Here is a 27,701-nt window from a genome sequence, read left to right on the forward strand (position 1 = left end):
CAAACAGGAGAGGTCCCAGGACTGAACCCTGTGGTACTACACTTGTCACTGGTTTGAGGTCAGATTTGGAGTGTGCAACTTTTACAGTGTGGGTTCTGTCAGGAGCCAGTTGGCAATCCATCTTGTGACATAGGGGTTTATACCTAGTTTAGTGAGTTTAGCTATAATTCCAGAATGGGGGATGGTGTCGAAAGCCTTGGCGAGGTCAAGATAGGCTGTGTGAGCCACCTTACCCTCATCTATGGCTTTGGTGACTGCCTCAAAGAAGTCGATCAGGTTCAGGAGGCATTTTCTGCCTTTCACAAACTTGAACTGGGTGGGATCCACAGTTTGGAGGTTACCAATGTCTTTGTTTATGAGTTCCATGATGATACGTTCCATGGCCTTGCAGAACAGACTCGTCAGGCTAATAGGGTGATAGTTCCCGGAATCAGTGGTGGCTCCCCCTTTGTGGAGTGGGATAACTGTTGCTGCAAGCCATTCAGTGGGCACAAAGCCTGATGTGAGGCTATGATTGAACATGGTGTTTAGGTAGGGAGCCAGTTCATTCTGAAGTTCATGTAAAATACAGCCTGGGATGTTGTCCGGTCCCATGGATGCTGTGTTTTTGGCTTTAGAGAGTGCAGCTTTTACCTGCGTAGATGTGATTACAGGGACTCTGCATTCTTCCTGTATAGATATGGGCCCTTTAGGGGATGAGGGGGGTAAAGTTAGCACTGAACCTATCTGCCAGGATGTTGGCAATATCAGTTGGTTCTGTAATTTTCGTGCCATTGTGCTGTAACTGAGAGCAGATCTGAATGTTGCCATTGAGATTCTTGACATAGCTATAGAATGCTTTGTGGTTGTCCTTAGAATCAGTGGTGATTTTGTTTTCATAGCTAGCTTTGGAGGATCTTATAAGGGATCTCAGCTTCTTACTGAGGCTGACCAGGGAGCTCCTCCACTCATGGGATTTTACTATTTTGCAACAATTTCTTCCTTCTGTTGTACAGTTTGTTTATGGCAAGGGACCACCAGATTGGCTTCCTTTTTTTGGTGGATAGCATCTTGGTTCTGTTTGGGATAGCTTGATACATGCAGTCGTGTAAGTGCTTATAGAGTGCATTTGTGTAGGATTCAGCAGTGGTAACAGTATTGTCCATTCTGCATGGGTGTCATGAAGTTCACCACTTCTGTCTTAAGTATGAAGTTGGCTTTGGAGAAATTTTTTACCATGGTTTCCTTAATAGGGGGTGGGGGTGGAATGTGGATATCAAGGGTAATTAGCTTATGGTTGGGATCAGACCAAAGAGGAAATTACTTCATGTGTGGAACACTGGTCACTCATGTTGGTAATGACTAGGTATAGGATACTGTTTCTCCTGGTGGGAGTATGGATAAGTTGTGCCAGGGCATTGGAGTTTATGAATTCCAGAAAGCGTTGTGTGAAGGAGTTGGTACACAGGTAGTTTTCCCAGTTAATGGTGGGGTAGTTGAAATCGCCCATTATTAGGGTGTTTGGTTGAACCTTAATATTTTTCAGTACATCAAGAAAAGAGGAGTGGGAATCCTGGGGCATGGTGGGGGATTTGTAGCAAGCTACAATTTGGATTTCAGTTTTGCCTAGAGTTAGTTGCACTTGGATAACCTCGGATGCATTATGCTGAGCAACTAGCCTGAAGGTGTGGATATCCTTAATGAATATGGACACACCTCTACCTTTGGTGTTCCGGTCCAGGTTACATGGCCGAAAAGTGTGTTATGAGTTATAGCCTGGTAGTGCAGGGGTGCTCTCTGGAGCCTTGAACCAGGTCTCAGTCACTGCACAGATATCGATGTTCTCAATTTTAAGGAGTGCCTTGAGTGAGTGCATTTTGAGATTTAGACTTCTAGCACTGAGTAGCATTACCCTCAGTTTTTGCTTGCCTGTTCCTGTTACAGTGGTAAATTTGTCATTTGAACCTTGCCTAAAAACGGCACTATAGGGGTGGCAAGAGCCTTAGCCAGTATCCAGAATCCCAGGGGCGACAGGTGCAGGCCATCTCTGGCAAAGCATTTTGGTCTGTCGACCATGTCATCCCAAGCAGCCAGATACTGGATCCCCTTAGAATGACACCAGAAGCTTAGCCAATTGTTGAAGTCAATCATTTTGTCCATGTACTGCAGTATCATTCTGGGCAGTGGCAGAATGCTACTCAGGGCTAGGGTCATACATGCCTGGGCAACAAGATCGGAGAGCTCTTCAATGTCTATTTTCATGTAGTCCAGGGAGGTACATCTCAGGTCATTCACACCAACATGGACAATGACAGAGTCATATTTGTACTTGTTGTGGAGTGACCTAAGTTTGTGGGTTATGTGGCAGATCCTGGCATCCGACAGGCAGCTGACAGTAACCTTCTCCTTATTTAGCTTGGTGAGTGGGACATCAGTTTGCCTGAATAGAGTCACCTATGACTAGTGTGTTGGATACGTTGTTTTGCCTTATTGGCTGTGGTTGAGTGGCACACTGAGTCTGTGGGCTATGTGTCATTTGGGTTGCATTGGGGGGTGGAAGTTGCTTGTGTTTCTGCTTTGGAGGTCTCTGTTGCTTGGGCAGATTATTAATGAGAGCCTCCTTGAATGTTTTTGTATTTCTATGTGTGGATTTTGGTGGTGTACATTTAGTGAGACTATGTGATAAGTGTGGTGTGGTGCAAGTGTTTACCTTCTCCTCTTGAATGCCAAATTCAGTCTTGGTTGGAGAGAGCTTTGCCTCCAGTTTGGCTAGATAAGTGCATCTCTCACAGGTTGTAGTGTTGGGTGGTAGGGGGCGAGGGTTGTCTGTGTACATGAGGCAATTTCTACATTGCCCCAAGATGCCCAGATTCATCAGATAGACAGGATAGAACACTGGGAGCTGAACCTTGGACATGCCTGAATAAAAAACTATTTTCCTCTACATATGTGAGGAAAGTGAGTACAAGAGCTGTTTTTCTTTAAGCAAGTGAGGAAAGCAAGTGCAAAAACTGTTTTCGTCTAGGTAATGAGGAAGGTTGAGTGCTATAGTAATTAGTAGCTTATTTAGTGCTTACAACAAGTTCTGAACAAGTGCTGAGCACGGATAAGCAAATTCAAGTGCTAAAATTAAGAATCTATATCTGCACTAGACTAGTTACAGGAAAGAAACAAGTGCAAATGCGGGCTTTCAAATCAGAAATTTGAGAGAGATGGAAAAGATTGCCCAGATGGCCAATGACTACAATTTTTGAACTAGAACAACTCCTTATGTGGTAGACAGGTTACCTATTGCTTACCACTCCCACTGACAAGCTAGACGGCTTCCCTCCAACACAGAAAGGTTTGGGGGGGGGGTAGCTCAGAAGCTTACATACAGTCCTGGATACAGCAAATCTGTATCTGGACTACACTAGTTACAAGAAAGGTAGGGAACAGGCTTACAGTTTTTTTTTTTTTTTTACAGAAAAGTAGCTAAAACAGCAGTAAAAACAATTCAAATGCAGTGCAAGTTGGCACACTTGAGTGCTAGCTTGAGTTGAGTTGAGCCTTAAATGTACCTTTGCTAAGTGCAATCTACTCTTAATAGGTCAGCATTCTGACTCTCAAATGTGTACCCACATATGCGCACACACACACACACACACACACACACACACACACACACACACACACACACACACACACACACACACACACACACACACACACACACACACACACACACACACACACACACACACACATACTGGAAAGATATAGTAAACAGAAATAGTGTTTCTCATATACAAAATAGATTCAGCTGCTCACTCACTTTGATAATTTCCATTACAATTAACAACATAAACTTGGGTCTACAGAAAGATTAGATTTGATAAAACAATTCTTACATAATGTTTATTTATTACTTTTCAGTGCAAAGTACACAAAATAACTTAAATGGACCTGACAATGGGCACACAATGTAGGAAACTAATTTATGAAGGAATCCCAAAAGGAATAACAAAACGTGTTCCATAAATCTCTAGTTTATACTTAAAATGACAGCTGTAAATTGCACTATTTAACCAATGAATTCAGTATAATTATTTTACTCATATAATGAAATCTTTTCAATATCAGAGCAGTTAATGTTCACAAGCTCACTTCTCAGGTCTGCCTTATAAAACTGTGAAAGCATAAAAAATTAATATACAAGTATATCCAAATAAAGACTTTCACTGTAACATCCAATAAGCTATTCATTTAAGAACCTATTTATGGCATCTTGGTAGACTTGAATGGCAAAATTAAGTGCTTCCTAATGATACTTTGAGAAATACATTGGTATAACAAAATGATAATGACATATTAACAGATATGATTGTCATAATTGATGTTTCAAAAGGTGTCTTAAACCTTACAAATGGCATTCAGTTTATAGTCTGAGAGTGCAAATGTAGTAGGCAAGCAAGTTGAAAACAAACATTACACTAGTCTACCGGCTGATGTGACCTCACACAGTATATATAACCTGTTCGACAGACTGATGCGCTTATTCTGTAAACAGCATTTACCTCCTGCGCACTGACAGTCATGGGTAATGGATTCGGTTTCACTGAATCTGGTAGTGAACAGGATTGAATTCTGACTTCATATCTTCAGAATATATATATAAATATGGGTGCACCACTTATAAGTGAAGACACCCAAAGTCAACTGCACAAATGTTGGCTGCAGATGATCAAAAACATGGAAGCCAACACAGCAATATCCATGTTGCCAAGAAAAAGCCTCAGCATATGCAATCTTTTAATTAAAAAAAAAAATAATAATAATAATAATAATAAAACATTTATTGCATGAGGCAACCCCACCACCACCTCAACCCCTCACACCATTTAATTCTATATACCAACTCTGAGACCACATGAACACATGGTAAGGGCAAATTCCCCAAACCCAATGTGTTCCTATCAACAGGTAATTATTACTAGCAGAGATATGGCATAGCTATTGGCACATCTTATGCCAATAGCTATGCCAACATTGTTTTACCCTAACGGGAGCATCAGTATATTTTACAAGGCAATGAGTTTACTCAATATGTCTCTTTTTATTAATGTTTCATTGATGACGTGTTCTTGTTGTGGAGGGGGACCACTGAACGTTTTAATGATTTTGTAAATTAAATTCAGATAACTACCTCTTTTTTAAAGTTTACAGCCAAGGTTTCATATGAACAGATAGAGTTCTTAGATGTTAAAGTGACTAAGGATGCAAATGGGCCTTTCAGTACTAGTTTGTACAGTAAGGAATGTCGTAGGAACTGTATCTTACATAGGCATAGTATGCATCCACAATCTGTATATAAGAATATTGTTAACAGCCAAAGTATCAGGATGTCGAGATTAAATAGTGAACAGTGTGCTTTTAATAAAGATATTAAACTTTTGAGTTTTTTCAAAAAGGTTATAAAGAAATGGGAGTCATGGAAACGATAAATGATACAATACAATTGCAAGGCAGTATAGCACAACCTTATTTTTCAAAGAATATAAATTAACAATCCCCTCCAACTAGTTCACTGAATAATGAAACCATTATACTTGTTTCCTTGTTCTGTTCTAGTGATATCAACAAGATACGCCAAGTTGTTGAAAGAAATTGGCATATATTAACCACTGATAACAAGCTGCAGCATTTAGTTGGTGTGAAACCTAAATATAGATGCAAAAATAATAAAAATGTGAAAAGAATGTTATGTTACGATAGAAATAAACAGGTATTTGGGTTAGTTTGAAGATGGATTTTCCCATGTGGTAGTTGCAATTTTTGTGGTTATATTAACTCAGAAGGTACCGTTATTCATCCATCATTAGATAATAAATTTACATATAATTTGGTGGCTGATTGTAATACTAAAGATACAGTATATTTGGCCCAGTGTATAGCATGTATGTCTTTTTATGTTGGAGGACTCTTAAAGAAAGAATAAGGGAATATGTCAGGCAAATAAGGCAGCACAATGAAACTAATGTGCTTGCCAGACATATAATTCAGAATGGAGATACACACTCATTTACCTTTATGATAATTGAGAATATGGACTTTGGTCTTAGGATGGGTGACTGTTCTGGTAAGATTGAAGGAAGGGAACTACTATGGATAATTATGCTGCAAGCAGATAAAGGACTGAATGGTTAAATTTGTTTAAAACTAGTAAACCTGGAATAAGGCATACATGTATATTTATATATATTTTATACATTTTAGAAGCATTTCAGGTTTGTGTTTGTAATATTTATATGAAACATTTTATATATATATTTTTAATCAAGGTTTATATTTGAAGTAAATATATATATATATATATATATATATATATATATATATATATATATATATATATATATATATATATATATATATATATACATATTTATTTACTTGGTTTTAACATTCAGATTCATTTACCTTTAAGGTCCATGTGTTTCAATGCATTTTACATGTTTAATTTAATCTGTTTATCCATTGGTTCATTTGAACTTGATTAGTTTATTTACTCATCAAAGGAAGAGAGGTTAGGTATCTGATGAAGTTATTTTGACGAAAACGTATGTGGATTTACTTGTACAGTGTTACTGTGCTGCTGTGAGTTTGTTTGCTGTGCTGTGCTGCTGTGAGTTCGTTTGCTGTGGATTTATTTGTGCTTGTGTTCATTAAAGAAGTTGTCCATTTGCTGAGCTCCATGTGTGCCTTATTCCAGGTTTACTAGTTTTGATTTTGGGTACTCAGACCACTGTTTTGGTTTATAAATTTGTTTAAAACCTGTTTTGAAGCTAAGGTAATTATGGAGATTTTAATCAGTTTTATGCTTAATTTTATGCCTTATTTTATTTGCTCTCATAGTAAGTTGTTTTATGCCTTTAAGGCTATAGAATTCTAGGTTTGATACAGTGTATCTCTGTTTAGTCAGAGTTGATCATGTGATTTGTTTTGTGAGCTTTTTATATTTTTGAACACATTGTTTCCTTTATATACATTGCAATTTAAATGTGTTTTAATAGTCTGATGAAGCAGCATTTTGCAGTGAAAGCACTTACCCATATTAAAGTTATGAGTTGTGTTACAGTACTCATGGTTTTTGGGTGTTTCTATCGATATATTTTTGGAATCAGATGTACCGTATTTTTGTCACCTTTCTCATTCTATTTGTAGACAAAATCTTCACTTATCCCATACAGTGGTGCTGGGTAGTGCACATCCCTGATCAAATTGACAAAAAAGTATTTCATATGTACATAAACAAGTTTATACTGTGTTTTACTAGATGGTTATTGGGCAGCTACAAAAGCACCAAATGTTTCATTATTGCATCACTGTGCTCAGGATGCAGAGAGGAGAAGCCTACTTTCCTCCACAAATTGTGGGATTGTCCTCCAATTTACAATCTATCAAAAAACTCTAACTGCAACACTCTCCCCAAAGGATATCACTGAGTATGCCATACTCCTTGAAGTTTTTGCACTTTGTTTTTTCATCGTAGATCACCTGACTATAAAGCATGGGTCTTATCCAAAAGTAATAGATTTTGAGAATGTCAGCAGTCATTAGAGCCTACAGTACCTTTCAGTGGAAGTCTCCAGAACCCCTATCAATTAAAGAAGTGTGCCACCAGTTAAGGAAATACTGAGAGGTACTCACCTGGCCATGGAATGGTGTTGTTGAGTCTGACACTCCTACTAAGATTTTAAATCAAGTATTGTGCAAATCAGATGGATACTTTAACATAACAACTTGACTAATGCCACAACTATGCAATATTAGTTCCATACCTACACAGTACTGATTACCCCCAAACTTAATATAGTCTAAATCTCAAAATGCACTAGCTCGAAGCACTCCTCAAAATGGAGAACATCAACATTTGTGCTGTAACAGAGACCTGGTTTAAAGCAGCAGAAAGCACCCCTGCACTACCAGGCCATAATTCATTCCACACCTTTCGGCCCTGAAACAAGGACTGTAGCTCCAAAGGTGGTGGTGTCTCCATATTCATAAAGGATATGCACACCTCCAAACTAGCAGCCCAACATAATGCATCTGAGATGATTCAGGTACAACTAACATTGGATAAGATGGCAATCCAGGTCATAGCCTGCTATAGGTCCCCAACCATATCCTAGACTCTCACTCCACATTCCTGAGCACCCTGGAATCTATCAAGGTCCAAACCAACACTCTCATAACTAGGAGACTTCAACTACCCCATCATCAACTGATAAAACTACTCAAGCACCAATGCATTGGCACAATTCTTCCTGGAATTCATCAATTCCAATACCCTGGACCAGCTCATTCTGACCCTCACTACAGGAAGCAACATCCTTCACCTGGTTATTACTAACATGGGTGACTGTTGCTCTACACCAGTAGTCAGTCTATCCCTGGTCAAATCTGACCATAAACTAATCACCATGAAAATCCACATCTCACCCACACCCCCCTCAAAGGTAACCACCTTGAAAAACTTCTCCAAAGCTGACTTTGGGCTCCTAAAAACAGATGTGTCTAACTTCACAGCACCAATGCCAATGGAAAATAGCTGCATGACAGCCACATCATACACCAATGTACTGTACAAACATGTACATAAATGCATGGAATTACCCATACCCAACAGAACCATGACTCTCTCCAAAAAAAGGAAGCCAATCTGGTGGTCCCCTTTCATTAATAAACTCTACAACAGAAGGAAGAAACTGTTGCAGAAAAAGGTGAAGTTCCAAGACTGGAAAAACTCCCTTATTAGACTAAACAAAAAGTTGCAATCTCTCATCAAATCCTCTAAAGTCAGCTATGAAGGCAGAATTGTGACTGACACAAAAAACAATCACAAAGCCTTCTATAGTTGTATCAAAAACCTCCACAGCAATACCGTGATTTGTTTTGAGTTTCTGCACAATGGTATCTCCTATACTGAGCCAACAGATATTGCCAACATACTGGCAGAAAGATTCAGTGCCAACTTTACCTCTTTCTCCCCCACAAAGAGCCAATCACAATACCAGAAGAATGCCAGGCACCCAGCATTACTGCAGCACAGGTTAAAGCTGCATTGTCCAAAGCCAAGAATACAGCTTCCATGGGACCCGATAATATACCTGGCTGTGTTCTAAATGAACTACAAAGCAAACTGGCAACACATCTGTGTGCCCTGTTCAGTCTCAGCCTCACCTCAGGCTTTGTCCTTACTGAATGGCGCACTGCTACAGTCATCCATCTCCATAAAGGGGGAGCAACTACAGACCCTGAGAATTATAGCCCCATTAGCCTGACAAGTCTGATACGTAAAGCTATGGATGAAAGATCATGGACCTGATTAACAAATATATAGGAAATCTCCAAACTCTAGACCCCATGCAATTTGACTTTGTGAAAAGGAGGGCATGCCTGCTCAACCTGGTTGACTTCTGTAAGTCAGTCACCAGGGCTGTGGATGAAGGTAAGGCAGTGCATACAGCCTACCTCGATCTGGCCAAGGCCTTTGATACCATTCCTCACTTGTGAATTATTGATAAACTCGTTAAACTAGGCATCAACCTCTATATCACTAGGTGAGCTGCAAATTGGCTCACAGAACACACAGTGTGAAAGTAGCTGACTCCAAGTCAGACTGCCGACCAGTCACAAGTGGAGTCCCACAGGGATCGGTCCTGGGTCCTCTCCTGTTTGGCATCTACTTCTCAGAAGTCCAGGCCAACACAAAGGGACTCTGGCTGACAAAGTCTGCAGACAACTGCAAGCTGGGAGCCATTATTAACTCCCCAAGTGATGCAGCCATTCTGCAGAAAGGCCTCACTGAGACCAATGACTGGTGTCGAAACTATGGCCTTAAGCTTAATGCAAAAAAAGTGTCATCAACCCCTTTGGTAAAAACTCAGTTCCCACTAAGGGATTATAAGAGCTCTGGGGACGCAGGTTGACAGCAATCTCTCCTTCAACCACCAAATTGCGACTGTAGTCAGAAAGTCCTTCTATGTGGCACATCTCATTACCAAGGGTTTTTCATCCAGGAAGAAAGAGGTTATCATCTCTCTCTCTTCTCTTCCCTCATTAGACTAATCCTTGAGTATAATGCCCCATTTGGCATGTACCTCACTAGATACCTGTAACAGCTGGAGAGGCCACAGAAGTACCTCATGAAGAGGATCCTAGGCATTAAAAATATGTCCTACATGGACAGACTCAAAAGACTCCAGCTATTCTCTGTCTCATATCACCTACTTAGAGGTGATCTTTGCCTGACTTACAAAGCCATGTCTGACCCAGCTCTGTTAGAAATGCTGCATCTAAACAAGTCCCAATCCCTCAGCACCACACGCTCCAGAGACCTCAACCTCATTACTACAATCAACAGAACATGCTGGAGGGACAGGTTCCTCACACAAAGACTGCCCATGATCTGGAATAGAATACCCATACATGTCAAGCAGAGCACCTCGCTATCCCTCTTCAAGAGAAATCTTGATGAGTGGATGGGTAATAGAAAGTTCACCCTGGGGATCACTCCAGTGGCTCTACTCGATAGAGGCACTGGGAACTAATGTCACCTGGCATGATGCCAGGGCACTTCTATGGGCTAGGCTTGTGCAGGCTCCAGGGCCATTAGCCTACTACACACCTATGAACCTATGAGACTGGAGACATGAAAATAGATTGCAGTTGAAGATGAAATCATAGAAGAAAATTGCACCACTGTGTATTCTACATTATGCAATAACCTGATCTAAAAAGAAATACTGAGAATTAGTAGACCTCTTCTTATTGTTATTGCCATTACAAACTAATATAGAATAGTCTGCTTGAACAACTGTAACCTGGATTTCACTGAAATTCCCACAATCCTACCAAACCAGTGACACGCATACTTGCAACTGGTAAGCCTATCACAAAATCATTGTAATCCTGGAAAAATTGAGATTCAAGGGGAATATAAATCTTAGTGTAGTAAGTGGAAATTTACTGAATCTATGTCAGAGTATGTAGCTGAGCTGATAAAAATTAGTTGAAGTCTATAATTATAGAAAGACATTACAGAGGATGCTGAAAGATAGTATTGCATGTAGAATAAATGATAAAAACATACAAATATGGTTATTATAAGACAGCAACCTGTCATTTAACAATGCCTTAACTAATGCTGCAGATGTGGAAAATATAGTGATGAAGATGTATTTATCTGAATTTTTAACTGAAGTACAGCACTATTCAAAAATTATGAATTTCAGTTTTAGCCCATGGAAAAGTAAAGCAGTAAAATTAAAGTATACAATACAGCATACCTCTCAACCTCTTAGAGCAAAACATCTGGACAAAGCCATGCATAAAAGTGGGAAAAAGGCTCACATATAGGTATAATTTTTAAATATTGCCCTTAAAAAGTTGATACAGCAACAGGTTTTGCGTTAGCATTAATTTTCTGAAGAGTATGAAGTCTGAAACTCAAATATCCATCATTATTTTCTAACTTCAGTCTTTAATGATTTGCCACTAATTTGCCAGAAAACCACAATTTTCTGAAAAATTGACCAGAAATATGAGGCAAAAAATGTGGACATTCTGTGAAAATGTGTACACTTGACACATATACCAGATAGAGTGTCAATGCAAAACAATGCATACAAGGACAAAGTAATGTAGTGACCAGGCTAAGTATAGTTATGCACCCAGTATGAGAAATATTTTGCTTTATTCAGTTAACTGAAATTGAAATCAGCTTATGCAGCAATGAGAACTAATATGCACTATATACAAAAAAGTCAAATGTTAAGGTAAGTGTGATATACTCCCTCTAGCCCTCTAACCGTAAAATGGTTATTAGTGAAAAAATATGGATAAGCTAGGCAATGAGGTCATGGGCATAACGCTGGCATTTAGCAGGTTTCAAAAGAAGAGTTTTTAATTGTGTCTCGAAAACTGGGTATGGTGATATTTCTTTGAAATAGGAAAGAATTGATCTCAAAGATTTGGGAAGAGGATAGAGAAGCAGTGATGTGTGCAGTGAAGCTTGGATTTTTTTGGCTAATAGTAAGTGAGCTGGATCCTCATGATTCATGTAGATGTAGTATGGGATTGTCGGACAAGTGTAGCTGCTAAATGTAGGAATGTTTGGCTATATACAAGTTTGAATAGTTGCAGCTTAACAGGAGGTCAGACCTTTGCTTGTTTGGGAAGCATTTTGCTTTTTCTAGGGTTTGCAATGGTGTTCGTGCTCAGAGAAGAGAGTGATGACCCTGTAGATTATTTGGGGACTGGTTGTGTTTGTGTGTGGCATTTGCCTTGGAAACAGGTGATACCAAGGGAAGGCCATACTCCAGTTGAAAGAAGAAGATGCCCTAAATTATGAATTGCCAGAGACAACAGTGCTCTTGGTCTGTTTCTTATGAACAGTTTCCTCATACACTGTGGTATTTCCTTCCTCACTCCAGTCAGATCTCAATCTAGTAACTTTCATCTTTAAAATCCTGAACCGTTGTGTACCAGTATTTCTAAATTCATGTATTTCAAATGCACAACTCTCATCAAATTCTATGAAGATGTTTCAAAGTTCACTCATAGCATCATAACCACAGACATGATTACAGCAAGTAACTTCAAAAAGGAGTTCTTTGCTCTCTTAAGTAATTTTACAAAACATACAGTTCCAACTAGATCTAACTATAATGGGAAATTTAAAAATAAAACACTATCATGGTCCAATATAAATAAACTTTACAATGATAGAAAAAACTCCTTCAAATATACAGTTGATTGAATGACCCCCTATCAAGGTAAACATAAAAAATTGACTAAAAACTTGTAAAAATACTATTAGGACTATTAAGGCATTCATGAGCTTAGGTTAGCATTTGAAACTTAGGATAACTGCAAACCCTTCTTTAGGTATGTTAGGAAATTTAGCAACAGCATCCAACATCGCTCTGAACTCATCCAAAATGGCACCACATACTCAGACCCATTAGACATCGCAAACATGCTAGCAAACAAATTTAGCACAAATTTCACCCTAGAGACAACTGCCCATAGTTAACTATCCATGTGGCTTTCAGACACACCATCATCCCTAGAGAACGTGTACTTAAGCTTTCCAAGTTTATAAAGAATGTCTCCATGGGAACATATAATAAGTTCATAGGTTCATAAGTTCATAGGAGGTTACTACAACCCTAGAGCCCTTAAAAGCCTAGCCACATTAATCCTGAGTTGTCCCAGTTGTCCTTGGTTAGATGTGCAACATTCATAGAGCGGGTCTGTGGTCACCATCGACTACCCTTATCCATGGGTGCCACCCTGGGATGAATTTACAGTCACCCATCCATTTATATAGGTTGTGTTTGAATAGGGTCAGGGAGCAGCTCTGCTTCATGTGAATTGGCCGTCTATTCCAGAAGAGTGGCAGTCTCTGGGAGATGGATCTGTCTCTCCAGTATGTTCTGATATGTCACAGGCTATGTTAAGATCCCTAGAGTGAGTGAGTGACTCTTGTGCCATTTGATTTGTGGATTTGCAGCATTTCCATTAGGGTAGGGTCAGAGATTGCCCTGTAGGCCAGGCACAAGTTGCCTTTCAGCATAGGATCCAGAGTACAGTGACAGAGCTTTCAGTCTTTCCACTTAAGTCATGGTTTGGAGGCCTTGTATTTTCTTGGTGAGAAATAAATCGTGGTTTGCAGTCCTTGCATTTTCTTGATGAGAAACATGGGGTCTCTCCAGCTGTTGCAGGTGTCTGGTGAAGTACATGCAAAAGGGAGCATTTTACTCAATTAATGGTCTGATGAGGGTTGAGTACAGTGGATTTATAACATCCTTAGACATGAATGTGATACCCTTACTTAAGAGATGCGCAATGTAGAAGGCTTTTCCTCACCACTGTGGAAACTTGGTGTTTGAAGTTCAGATTGCTATCAAGATGTGTACCCAAATCTTGTACCACTAAGTTTGAACTAAGGGGGGGGGGGTGCTGTCAATATTGTAATTAGCAGGGAATTCAGCTTTTCCAAAAGGAATAATAATGCATTTTTTTTTTCATTTAGTTTTAATCTGTGGCTTTGGCACCAATCATTTGTCTGTATTAGTCCCTTCTGCAGTCTGTTAATATTGTTGGGAAACTCAGTGATTGCAATCATCAGAAAACTTGGTTAGCCAAAGGCTATCTACATTTGCCTGGACTTCTGAGAAATATATTCCAAACAGTAAAGGGTCCAGTGTAGATCCTTGCAGTATACTGCTTGTCACTGGTCTACTGCTAGAGGTGGAGTCACCAACTTTGACAGTGTGTGTTCTGTCAGTCAGCCAATTGGCTGTCCATCTAGTGATGTAAGGGTTAATCCCCAGCTGGGAGAGTTTCTCTATAATATCTGAGTGGGGGGATTGTGTCAAAGGCCTTGGCTAGGTCAAAGTAGGCAGTGTATACTGTCTTTCCTTCTTCCAGGTCTTTGGTGACTTTCTCAAAAAAGTCTACCAGGTTTAACAAGCATGATCTACTCTTAATGAAGCCAAACTGGGTTGGGTATATAGATTGAAGGCTGAGTATGTACTTGTTCATAAGGTCCATAATGATTCTTTCCATGGCCTTGCAGATGAGGCTGGTTAGACTTATGGGTTTATAGTTCCCAGGGTCAGTTGATGGCCCCCTTTGTGCAAGGGGATTACTGTTGCTGCTTTCCAATCTGTGGGAACATAGCCAGTTTGAGGCTGTGGTTAAAAAGGGCACCACGTAAGTCCCCTAGGTACTGTTTTTGATTGGTTATTAAGCAAGCTGGGATGTTATCTGGTCCCATTGAAGCTGTGTTTTTGGCTTTGGAGAGTGCAGATATGACCTATTCTCTCAAGGTAATAGGCTGAGGAGAAATTGTTTAGTTTTTTTATTCCTCAAGTGATAACAGGCTCAATAGTTATGCTGAATGAGACTGATTCATGGTTCGATCTTATCAGGGAGTGCAGTGATCCCCCATGTTGGCGAGTACTATGTCTAAGACATATGAGCCCATTGTGGGGCTGACTGTTCAATAAATAACACTAGACAGACTCTGCCAGATCCCTCCATAAACTAATTAACCTAAATGTAGCCAGTAGCTTTGTCCTTGAGGTTTGGAGTATGGCTGTGGTGATGCTACTTCATAAGGGAGACTCCACTACCGATCCCAGCCTAACAAGCTGATTTGCAAAACCATGGAACATATTATAATTGTGACGCCCGTGCACTGGCCAGTAATCAAGGAGCCTCAATCCTCACCATTAATAGGGAAAGGATAACAAATACACACACAGTAAGGTACACTTTCCTTTAAGAGCACACAGAGATCACAGTCAGTCTGGGGCTGGTTTCTCTCTTTATCTCCAGGTCCCCAATAACACTCCCCACTGGCACAGCTATAGGGTCCACATCTCAGCCTAGTGGGCAAGCTAAAACCTCCAGCACCCTCTCTGTCCAACCAGTGCTTTGTGTCCCTGCCCAAGTAGTTTACACAGACACACATTGAGATAAGAGTTATATACAGCCACACAGTCATTCCTGGGGAAGGCTGGCACAGGTTCTCCAGCTGTGCCCCTTTTAGCCAGACTATATGCTAGAAATCACTGCCATCACCCAGCTAATATTTATCAGCTACTCAAAGGCCCTTATTGAAGGTTGTCCAATTATTACTGTGCAATATTATTATCCAAATGGTAAGTGCAACCAAACAGTCAAGACTTATTTGGAGTGACTTGGTAAATTATCACTATATACATGTAATGTACTCTCAGAGCTTAAATTATTTCTACACAAAACAGCCACAGTTGAAAGGTTTAAAAATATTTAACAATAATTAATAAAAACACAAGACAATGCTTCTTACTAAACAGTACTAGTCAAGAGTTCAGAGATCATAGAGAAATACTTAAAATAATACCATGGACTTCAACACAGAAAAACACTTAGTCTAATCTTCCTAATTCCTAGCTATATCTAAGAGAAAACACAGTTCTAAAATCCTACTTGCATCTAGATACAGGCAGTGCTGATGATGTTGGATGTTCTCAAGACAAATGCTATGATGTTCTGATTCTTTCTCTCCTTAAATTGATAACACAGTACTACTGATTAATTTTAGATTACATCATTTCTTTCTGGTTACCAGGCTAACAGAACTCAGAGGTTAATAGGCCCTTTGATCTTGCAGATGGTCAGGAACCAGAGCAATAAAAGAAATTATACATGCAAATTCTAGCCATTAACTCTGGCCTCAAAACAATAAGCAGAATTCCTTCATCCAGACATATCAGCTCCGAATTTTGACATCAAAGACAGCCATAAAATGCTTGACTTAGCTTTCTTACAGCAGAGTGCACTGTTGTTACATGTTTGCAGTTCAATATGCAATGCATTGTTTTCACACTTAAGAGAACAAGCCTGTGGTTTACATTAATATTTACAAATGACAAGGATTATCTATAATATTCTATCTGGCTAGGCTGGCAGGCTTCACCTATTTTCACAATAACTAACCTAATAAATTATGACATTAAAAATCTCATTAGACTACATGAGCAGCAGTTTAGCTTTGTAAAGGGTAGATCCTGTCTATTGAATCTGGTCAACTTCTTTGAGAGGGTAATACAAGCTTTGGACAGTGGTCATGCTATCAATATGGCATACCTTTAAATGGCCAAAGCATTTGACACTATCCCTCATGCCTTAATCATTATTAAGTGTAATGCCCTACAAATAGATCTGTATGTGGCAAGATGGACTGCAAAATGGCAGAAGGCCAGATCCCACACAGTGAGGGTAGCAGAAGCATCATTAGACAGCAGGGAGGTCTAATGAAGTCCCACATGGCTTCATGCTTGGACTCTTTATTTGACATTTACTTTTCTGATCTTCAAACATGAACCAAGACCTATGGCTAACTAAGTTTATAGATGTCTGTAAACTGGGAGTCACTACCATATCACATTCTAGGTACAAAAATGGGCCTAACTTAAATGCTAAAACATGTAACATTGTCACCTTTGGTAGACATACCACAACATAAACGATAGATAACATACCATCTCCAAAATAAAAACTGTGTTATAGACATTGCAATGTGGGTTGACAATTCCCTTTATTTTGATCACAATGTAATGACAGTGGTCAGGAAGTCCTTCTACTTGGTGTAGCTAATTGCCAGGGGAATATCATCCAGATCTAGAGCCTCACTGTTCAGCTACACTCAGCACTGATTACACCAATCAGTGAATAAAATTTGGATGTACCCTAATGAGGAATATCAAGCAGAGAGACCACAGAGGTTCCCAAAAATGAAGGTCACTGGCTTGAAAACACTAAGCTGTTAGGAAACACTGGAAAAATTGGCTCCATTTTCTGCATCTTATATACTCTTGAGCGCTATACCTTCTCTTCCTAGCCATTAGGGACCCGACATTGCAGCACTTTTACTGTCTCCAAAAAACAAATTGTTCCACAAATACTAGAAAAAAGGATGGAAATCTTTATCAACAAATAAATAAAACTAGGAGGAGAGACAGGGTCGTTAGACAGTGCCTTCCCCATCCCTGGAATATAGCAGTATACTTAATCTGCTTTCTAGCAGGAACTGGATGATTGGATGGCTACTCCCAAATTCACCCTTATCTTGACAGGCCTGGCCCTCTATTCGACAGAAGGTGTTTGGTCTTAGGGCAGGTACATACTAGTTATAAAAGGACATGTGACTTAGTCTCCTTGTATTTATTATTTATTTATTGACTGACATTTGTAAATGTTACAGTGGTGGCCCAGGGAGAAAAGCTCAAAAATATTACAAAGACATATTAAGAACAATAAGTTTACAATCTTCAAAAATAATACAATAAAAAAACAAACAAAAAAAACCCCTTCAGTTTAAACAATTATACCAAGTTAGACATAATATGGAAACATTATTTAAGAACAGATACAACTTATATGGCAATGATTTAATATTTAGAGAAACTTTAGCCTGTTTCATGAAATTAAAGATAAGTTAGTATAATACAAGCAGGAACTGCAATTAGAAGTGGGAGAAAAAAACAGGGTTATAGCATATCTAGATAGAGATTCAGGGTAAAGAAATTGATTAAAGTAAAAAATAAAAGTGACTGAAGAAGGGGGAGTAAGGAGGTGTAAAGTATGAATAGGTACTTGTTCATATTTAGAGATATAATTTTTCCTTGGTTTGACAAAGAACAGAGACAGATTTTTGCTAGGAAGTCTTTCAGAATGGTTTTAAAGGACAGGTTGGGGTGGAGGGTATTCATCTGACGGATAGAGGTAAGGAGTTCCAGGTTCCTATCTGAATGCTTTGGATGGAAATGAGAACTGTATTTTGAACCACAACAGCAGCAAATTAACCTTTTTACTGGCTTTGTCAAGATGAAGAGTAAAGCTGAGAGAGTGGTCTAGCCACAGACCCAAGAATTTGAAAGTGCTAGATTTTTTCTAAAGCAGAATTGTCATTATCAAATATTTGTAGCTGAGAACAAGTTTTGTGGAGCTTCATCATCATCATCATCATCATCATCAACTGCTTTCTTCCATTTTTTACTTGAGATCAGGTTGCCATGTCAATCGTCGCCATCTCTCTCAATTCAGTGTCACTCTGCTGTCTTCTTCAACACTCATGCCTAACAGTCACAGGTCTTCTTTCACAAATTTATCAACCTTTTTGCTAGATACCCTTGTTTTCCTCTTACCTTCTTCCTGTCTGTCTCAAATCTTTTTCACATGACTGTTTTCTGCATTTCTGTACATGTACGTGAACCACCATAATCAGTTCTTTTTGACCTTCCCCTGCAATTGGAGCTATTTTGGCTTCTGTTCTTATGTCATCCTTTTTTGATCTGTTGTATAGTGTGCATCCTGACACCCTTCTCAGGCATTTCATCTCCATCACATCCAGCTTCCACAACTGCTCTGCCTTTACTGTCTAGGTTTCTGTACCATACAGTAGTACTGGTCACATCACTATTTTATATATCTTATTATTTAGCTTTTTTGGCATTCTTTTGTCATACACTACTCCTGACACTTTGTGGCAGTTGGCTCCTGACCCTCTAATTTTAGCTTAGATCTCCTTATTCAGACTTTCCTTCTCCTCAACAACCACTCCCAGATACTTGAAGCTGTTAACCTGTTCCACTGTTTTTCCTGTCTCTCAATTCTCAGCTTCTTCTGATTTCCTCAATTTGCTTCCATTACAACTGTCTTATCTATACTCAGTTTTATCGCATGTGCCTTCAGTTTTGCATTCTATTCCCCTATCCATTGCTGAAGTTCTTGTTCAGGGAGTCTGCTTGCAATACCAAATTATCTGCAAACAGCAGCTTTGTTGATGTCCCCTTTGACCTGTTTGCTAATGTAGTCCATTACCAATGTGAACAGCAGTTGGCTCAGAGCTGAACCTTGATGCACACCCACTCCCACTGGCAACTGCTCCATGAGAAAGAGCGCTGTTTGCACTTGAGTCACCGAGTCCTTGTGCATAGCCTGCACTAATTCTACAACTGTTTCTTGGACTTTTAACCACATTACAACTGCCCAAATCAGCTTCTTTGGAACCTTGCCAAATGCTTCCTCCAAGTCTAGGAATCCCTAGTTATACTCGTTCCTCATCTCTAGATTCTTCTCAATTATTTGTCTTGCTGCAAACATTGGATGAGTTGTGCTGCATCCTGATGTGAAGCTGAACTGCTCACCTGTCATTTTAGTTTCTACTACTCGAATATTAAAAGTACAAAGCACCAATAAACCAGGAAAACAAAACTGCAAGGAGACACACTGACCACCACTGAACCTCTTTATTATTTAACGCTTTCATCTGGCATTCACCTCAAGACTTCATCAGAATGAATTAAAAACATTAAAGACTTGATTATATACTGAACTGATATATCACATGTTTGACTCTTAAAAAATGATAGGCTGAAGGCCCCATCAATCACTCTGAATACAATACAATTTACAATTTACAACCCCCCAGCAGGCAGATAAAAAGCATTGCAATGTACAATGCTGTTACACCATTCGATATAAATTATTTTGCAATAATTATAAATTACATTATTCCAAAAGTCTTTCATTAACTTATTTAAATTACTGTTCACCAAGGAACCAGTGTATCACATCATATACTTTATAAAATGACAATTACTACAAATGAAACTCAGACTTGAGTTTTAAAAAACATGAAATAGAACACATGTCATTCAGACCAGGCTCTTTTAAAGCATTACATCTGAGCTGCCAGAGCAGTTCCTCCTATTCAAGGATCCAATCTACTGGCCCTCCCCTGTTATTCTCTATGTGAATTTGTTCTAAAACTGAAAATGAAATCCGTTCTTCTTTAGTTAAGTTATACCTGTTCATTCTCCTCTTATTGTACCTGACCTGTAGACTATCTATATTGTCAATAATAGCATTCTCTAAAACTGCAAGGGTGGTGTGTAAGGGGGGTTGAAAGTACTTCTTCTCTTTAAATTTAAAGAGTTAGTGCTACCATCCTCACTTATCTTATCTTTAAAAATATAGCCAAATTCAATTTCTTAACAAAGATCTTAGTTTCAATGAGTGTATCTAATAAATTAAATTTCTTTTTAGATATAAACTTTAACCATTTAGAAAATAATGAAAACTGATCTTTAAATATTTCCTGTTTTATATAATTATAAATGTGAAAACAATTGTATGTGTAAATATTGTCCTCAGAAATTTCTATTGTTGATGAAGAAAGTTCACTACCTGCTGTTCCCACTTGTGTGGGATTTGAAATTTCATCTGACCTGAGTTCAAATAGTTGGAGTTCCTGTACCTGAATGTCTGCCCCCTTTGTGGAAAAAAATGTGAAGTATTCCCATAGTACTTAACATCCATTCCTGTTTTATTGTTATTAACAGGTGCCTTTACTGAACTTTTTCTATCCGCATTAATCCTATAATACTTGTTCCACAAATAAACTTGTTAATTACGATACTGATTAAGGCCCCTTTCAGTCTTATTTTTCTTTTCAAATATTTTAGAACATTTCTTTTCCACAACAGTAAATTACTTATTATAAAATCCCTCCCACTGTTTAAAAATCAAGTTGCTTTTAATAAAAGTATTCAACCTTTCAAATTCAGTTAACAAAGAACATAATTTTATATCACTGTACTTGAGCAATTTCATAAACTGAGAACCAAATCAATTGAATAAAATAGAAAATTCATCACACATCTCATCATTTACCAATCCTAAAGGCATTTTAAAAATTCATAATCCTTGGGGAAAAATCTTTAGTTAAATAAGCATTGGCCATTTGCAACTGTTTCACCTAAAACAATTTCTTCTCAAACAATAAAATCACATCCTTCAAGGATTCACATGAATTACAGTCATTTTCTCCTTTGAACCATGCTACCTGAACACTGCCAGTGTTAAAAATATACTCATTACCAATAAACTGTTCAAAGTTGGCCAGCCCTTTCTGAGTTCATGCATTAGTAGCTAAACAGCACACTTCTTGTGTAACACCATATTTCTCACTCATAACTATGTTCATAGCATTAGACATACTTTTAGTTACTTTATTGTTAGCCTGGGAAGACACTACTGCTACATATGTCTTTTTTGGCACAGTCCCCTTTGGTCTGGCACCACAGCAGACATATTCATCACTTAAGGGACTAAGAAGTTTTTTGTTCAAATTCAAGCCTTCTGGTAAATTAAAACCAATGTTGCATTAGCCAGAAGTATTTCCTCATTCTGAACCATAGCTCTGTGAGTGTTGTCCATTTGGAGCTAACATTGATGTAATTGGATTCCGCGTCTTAGGTAGAATGCTTTCTGACTGGCTGATGAGTTCAATAAGCCATGTAAGTTTCCCTTTTACAATCTGAATCTCCAAGTTTATCTTAATAAATTTTATGATATGTGTTTTAATTGTTTTAATTGCCTTTAATTAGCTCTGGTTCCTGTATATAAATCCCTCCTTTTTAGAACTGATGTGATTGATGATTCAATGGACGAAAACACTTAATCATTTTTAATAAAATTATAATCTTATTCAGTAAATTCTAAAAGTTTACACAGATTAGCAATTAGATCAAAGAAAATTAATAAATTAAATCATATCAGTAAGATTTCATATAAATATTGAAGTAAAAATAAAACAGATACTGATTTAGAGAATATATTAGAATGTTTTATGAATCATTATGAATAAATCGATAATAATAATAGTAAAATGATAAATGGCAATAGTCATGCAAACTTTCTAAAAGAAGACATTACCAATAAGATAACTAAACAACAAATAAATAGTACTGATAAATCTTTTTCACTTAAGGAAATTCAAGATCAAATTAAAAATCTTAAAATAAATATAGCTCCAGGTTTGGATAGACTAATCTCTGAACTATACAAATTGTTGACAGAAAATATATTAAAGATTTTGGTGAAAGCATTTAATGATGATAGATATGCATCAAAGGTACCCCCATCTTGTAGATTTGTGCTTGTTTCACCAGTACTTAAACTACATAAAGACCTTATGTTTCATTCTTCATATCATCCTATTTCACTTCTAAACATAGATTATAAAATGTTTATGTCAATACTGACAAAGATCAAATTAAAAATCTTAAAATAAATAAAGCTCCAGGTTTGGATGGACTAATCCCTGAACTGTACAAATTGCTGCCAGAAAATATATTAAAGGTTTTGGTGAAAGCATTTAATGATAATAGATATACATCAAATGTACCCCCATCTTGTAGATTTGTACTTGTTTCACTAGTATTTAAACTAGATAAATACCTTAAGTTTCATTCTTCATATCATCCTATTTTACTTCTAAACATAGATTATAAAATGTTTATGTCAATACTGACAGAGAGACTAAATATTTGGACAAATTATTAACAATGATCAAAAAGATGTTATAGTAAACAGAAGAGTGTATGATAACATTAGTAGACTTAACACCTTAACAGATTTTGATAACAAAAAGAAAAATAACTTTTAATTATAGGTTTAGATTTTGACAAAGCAATTGATTCTGTAAACTGGAATTATTTAACGTTCTTGCAGACTACAATTTTTCTGTAGAATTTATAAACTTAACCAAGATGTTATATAATAACACAACTGCATTTATCAAAATAGGTTCTTTCCTATCTAAATCTTTTAGAATATTAAAGGGTACAAAACAGGGATGTCGACTTTCTCCATTTTTATTTGCTTTATATATTGAACCATTTGCAAATCACCTCAAATCAAATAAAAATATAAAAGGTTTTTCGATCGAAAGAATTCTTCTTCTAAAATACAATTATTTGGAGATTGGTTACTGGTAATACTGATGCATCATTACAATATATAATCAAAGCCATGGATTATCACAATGATATTTCTAGACTGAAATTCAATCATAACAAAACCAATACATTATTAATTAACAAAGATCTAAAATTAGACTTAAAAATGTGTAGTAATTTTAAATGGGATGATAATCAAATTAAATATTTGGGAGTTACTATTACTTCAAGTAGTAAAGAACTAATATTAGTTAACAATACAGGTATAACTAATAAGATTACACAACAAATTAATAGCTGAAATAAAATATTCTTCACTATGGAAGATTATATTACCAAAATTTTGTTTTATATTCAGTCTTTAATCATATCCCCAAATAAATTTTTTTTTTTAAATAATTTTTGTGTTACTTAAATTTTTGTGGTCCCCTAATAAACATAGTATTTCATTAGAATGGCATATGAAAAGCTAGGAAAATTATGTTTTTTAGCTTCCCTAATTTTGATTTGTACTTAAAAGCAGCAAGTATTCAAATTACATCTCAACGGTTAAATAATTCATATGATTCTAAGTGGAAGTTAATTAAAGAAAAAATACTGATATGTAATAATAAATTAAAGATTGATCCACATGCAGAAATTGATTACAATAAATTCTATTGGATATTAAATGATTATTGTCTGAGTAGTAAAAATAAATGCTTCTTTATTTTATCAACATATAGTAGATATCTAAACAATAATTATTAAATAAAAGATGGTGGATTCTTATTGTTTCCATAGCATTTACTATTGAATGTTTAACAATTCATAATCTAAGACAAATGCTTGATTTTAAAGCTAGTTTCATATTTTGGCACCAGTTTATACATGGTTATAAAATACAGCTGAGTATTTATTAGCCATATGTAATTTACAACAGAATAATTGATTGAGTCTGCAAAGCTGTAAGGATTTTGTAAATGATAAATTAAAATTGTCCTTAAACTCACTTGTAAAAAAGTCCCCAAAATTTTAGAATTTTTATTTAACATCAGTGCTAATATAGGTAAGGATAAGTCATACCTTTCAAAAATATATAGAATATTAAGAATGTATTGTTCTTCTGCAGAAGTAAAATTTTGGGATTATTCTACAACAGTTAATAATGCAGAGTTTTCCAAAGGGCATAAAACAGTATTACTTACACTGATAAACAAAACATCATCTCCACTGTAAAGGAAGTTATTTACTTGGAAATATCTGCATAGGCCTTATATAACTCCCCATAATGTTGCAATGATAAACAAATATCAAATGTTAATTGCTGGAGATGTAAGAATAATATAGAAGAAGGCTGGCTACATATACTAGAATATAAAATAATATCTCCATTTTGGAAAGAGTGTACATTTTTTTTTCACACATGCTGGGGTAAGATAAATGCTGGGGTAAGATAAATGTATAATAACAAATTCATTAATATTGTTTAATGCTCCAATTCTAGAAGATATTCAAAAACACTGTCTCTTTTATGATCAATTTTAGCAATTGCAACAAAAGGTATTACTTTAAATTGGAAATGTAAAAATGACATACTATTCTCTGAATGTATAAATTTAGCAAAAGGTGCATGCAAGAAAGAATTGTTACCTATTAAGACGAGAACACCTAACGTCATGCATCAATATGCTGCATGGAAAAATTGAGCGATTTACTTGAAAAATACTAATAATATCTGTATTAATTCTTAACAAAAACAGTAATATAGATGACTGTAAACAGTTTCTATTTGGTATATTTTAATAATATATTTGTTTTGTTATATTGTGATTGTTGATAAAAACTGAATAAAAAATAAAACAAATATACAGGCATAGACATAGTCTGTCTTGTAATGATGCTAGAAGTTATGGACAGTATATAAGTGTACACTGAGCAAATTAAACAGTAAAATGACATACATGTAATTCTGCCAGAAATGTATGAATATGCATTGATAGGAGGATATGCTAAAATAAATATGTCAGAACTAATGCCAAGATGTCCTGCTTTAACTGTTAGAGATGGTTGCACATAGTGAGAGTATACAGTCATAACCCACAGCAAGATCACTGTGTAATACTTTCATCAAATCTAGAATTAAAGCCTCAGCAATCTCTTATGTATGGTAGCTGCCATAAAATAGTATGTGGAAAAAGATGTAAAAATATGTTGTTAATGTCAGTCAAACAATAAATCACAGCCAAGTTCATATGAAGAGTAGTGGAAATCCACTAAAATCCAGGGTTAGACTGTATTAATTATAATGGCTTATTTCTTGAAGAAATCTGACTGGTTTGGAAAGGTCTTCATTATAACTAGATGTAGGTGTATTCCATAAATTCTACTACTTCATGTGTAACCAAAACCTAATACTTTTTGGCATACACAGTACTTCAGAAATGCTAGTAATTGATAACAAATCTGATTTTTGACAGTATATGCAGACACTATAAACATTAATTGAATTCATCTTGTAAACCCTGTGGCATTTAATGCTTCATCTAGTGGCTTGTCAGTGCGGGGAAAACTTTGAAGAAAGACTTTATGAACAAGGAATGGGGAGACTGAAAAAAGAGCTGTCTTTTTTTCTTCAGTTGCAAATGTATCCCCTCAGAAAATCAAACATTTATCCTCATCAGACATGTTTAATGCACTTTGCCTGAAATTATTGGCTTGATTTTGTTAGATCTGAAAGTTAACATCTATAAAAATATGAACTTGAAATCATGTATTTGATTAACATGCAAAACTGTGAAGTTTTAACTTGTGAAAAGCACCAACTTAATCAACTAAGATGCTTAGAATGAATAAGAATCTGATTATCTCCTAGTAAAGGACTCATTTTCCACCAGACAATCTGAGAGAGTAATTAACCATTCACTGCTTCATTTTCAATGTCTAATGGGTTGTTTGTGCTTTATGATTTAAAATCTACAACTTTTACACACTGTGTGTTCCGAAAACAAATATGTGTATGTAGGCAAAGTTATTGTTATTTTTTTTTACAGAAAGCTCTTGGCACACCAAGGAAGGAGGTGGGGATTAAGTATATACATATTTTGAAGTGAAGAACACTTAATTAGTTTCTGTTTGAAGAAGGATATGACGTCTTTTCTCACATTAAGAACATTTGCTTCTACTTCTGCAAAGCTGCTTCTATAAGTACTACACAGCTACTAAACTATGAGCACAGGATTCACTGTTTACTAATTAAAGACGCTAAATAATTTCAAAGTAACTGGAATTTATGTTTGCGATATAACAGACATAAAACCTACAGCATTAATAGTGGTCATAATGGACTTCCTACATCTTCAGCATCACAGTTTTTTTTAACATTTTATTCCCTATCCTCATACCTTACCTCCATTCTCTTGGTTTGATCCAATTGCTCAGCTCAGCAGTTGTTTTAATCATCAAGAAACATGACTGTAAAATGTCCATTTTGTCCATTTATCACTCTTGGAATTGAAATCCTTAGCCTTGATTTATAGATTTTGCTGTTAATAAACACATGGAGAAACAAAAGTGATCATTAGTTTTATGTTGTCATATCTCCCAAGCAATAATTCAGCTATGTAGCATTCATCTACACATCTGTGCTTCCTACACTGGTACAGTTCTGTACAAAGTGAAGAATTACTTATTTAACATTAGATTGAATGGACACACATTTAGGGGTATCACTGTATTCTTGGCCAAACTATTATACTCACCTTCTTTTGAATCTCACCAAGAGCATATTGGCCTGCTGTTATGCAGTTTTGTCCTGAAAGTTACACTTGGTTAACAAATGATCTAAGAAAATAAAGTTAAAACTGCATATGGTATGAAAAATGTAGTAGGTACTAAATATGATGAGCCAAGTCTCAAAGGTATTATATGTTGCGGGTATGTACTGTCACAAGTAGGATGTGTTGCAAGAGCTAGAGGATCTACGAAAACAATTACTTAGTAACAGTCTAGCACAGTAATACATGTAAGGGTCTTTCATTATTGTTACTTCATCATCCTTTTAGTGTCACATCTAAACAAAAGCATTAGCCAACTGTAAGATAAAATATGCTTCTAAACAGTAATGGTGGCATTACATGGACCATTTACAAAATTTTCTCTATCCAGTATGGAATACAGCTCCTAACTGTGATCCATATTCATTTATATTGGTGCACAGTGCAGGAGGACTGGGTAACAGTATATGGGAATATCAAAAGCCTCATCAATTTAAATAATGTTTAGCAAAGTGGCGGTATACAACCAATATGTGAGGCATATGTAAGGCACTGTATTCTGTGCCTGGAATACATATCCATTAAACACCTCTCCCAGACAGACATGATTCAGCAATCCAGCATC

General features: G+C 36.7%; 1 protein-coding gene across 1 annotated transcript in view; it reads right to left on the reverse strand.

Annotated features, from left to right (window-relative positions):
- Window positions 1-26,841, reverse strand: part of HTR2C (5-hydroxytryptamine receptor 2C) — a 1,304,377-nt gene extending 1,277,536 nt beyond the window's left edge. The window contains exon 1 of the mRNA XM_044057465.1: window positions 26,710-26,841. The gene's annotated coding sequence lies outside the window, so the exon portion shown is untranslated. The remainder of the gene's footprint in view (window positions 1-26,709) is intronic.
- Between the last annotated feature and the right edge of the window lie 860 nt (window positions 26,842-27,701).

Source organism: Protopterus annectens, chromosome 15.part0, assembly GCF_019279795.1.
Source record: "Protopterus annectens isolate FY-2018-M chromosome 15.part0, PAN1.0, whole genome shotgun sequence".
Taxonomy (NCBI): domain Eukaryota; kingdom Metazoa; phylum Chordata; order Ceratodontiformes; family Protopteridae; genus Protopterus; species Protopterus annectens.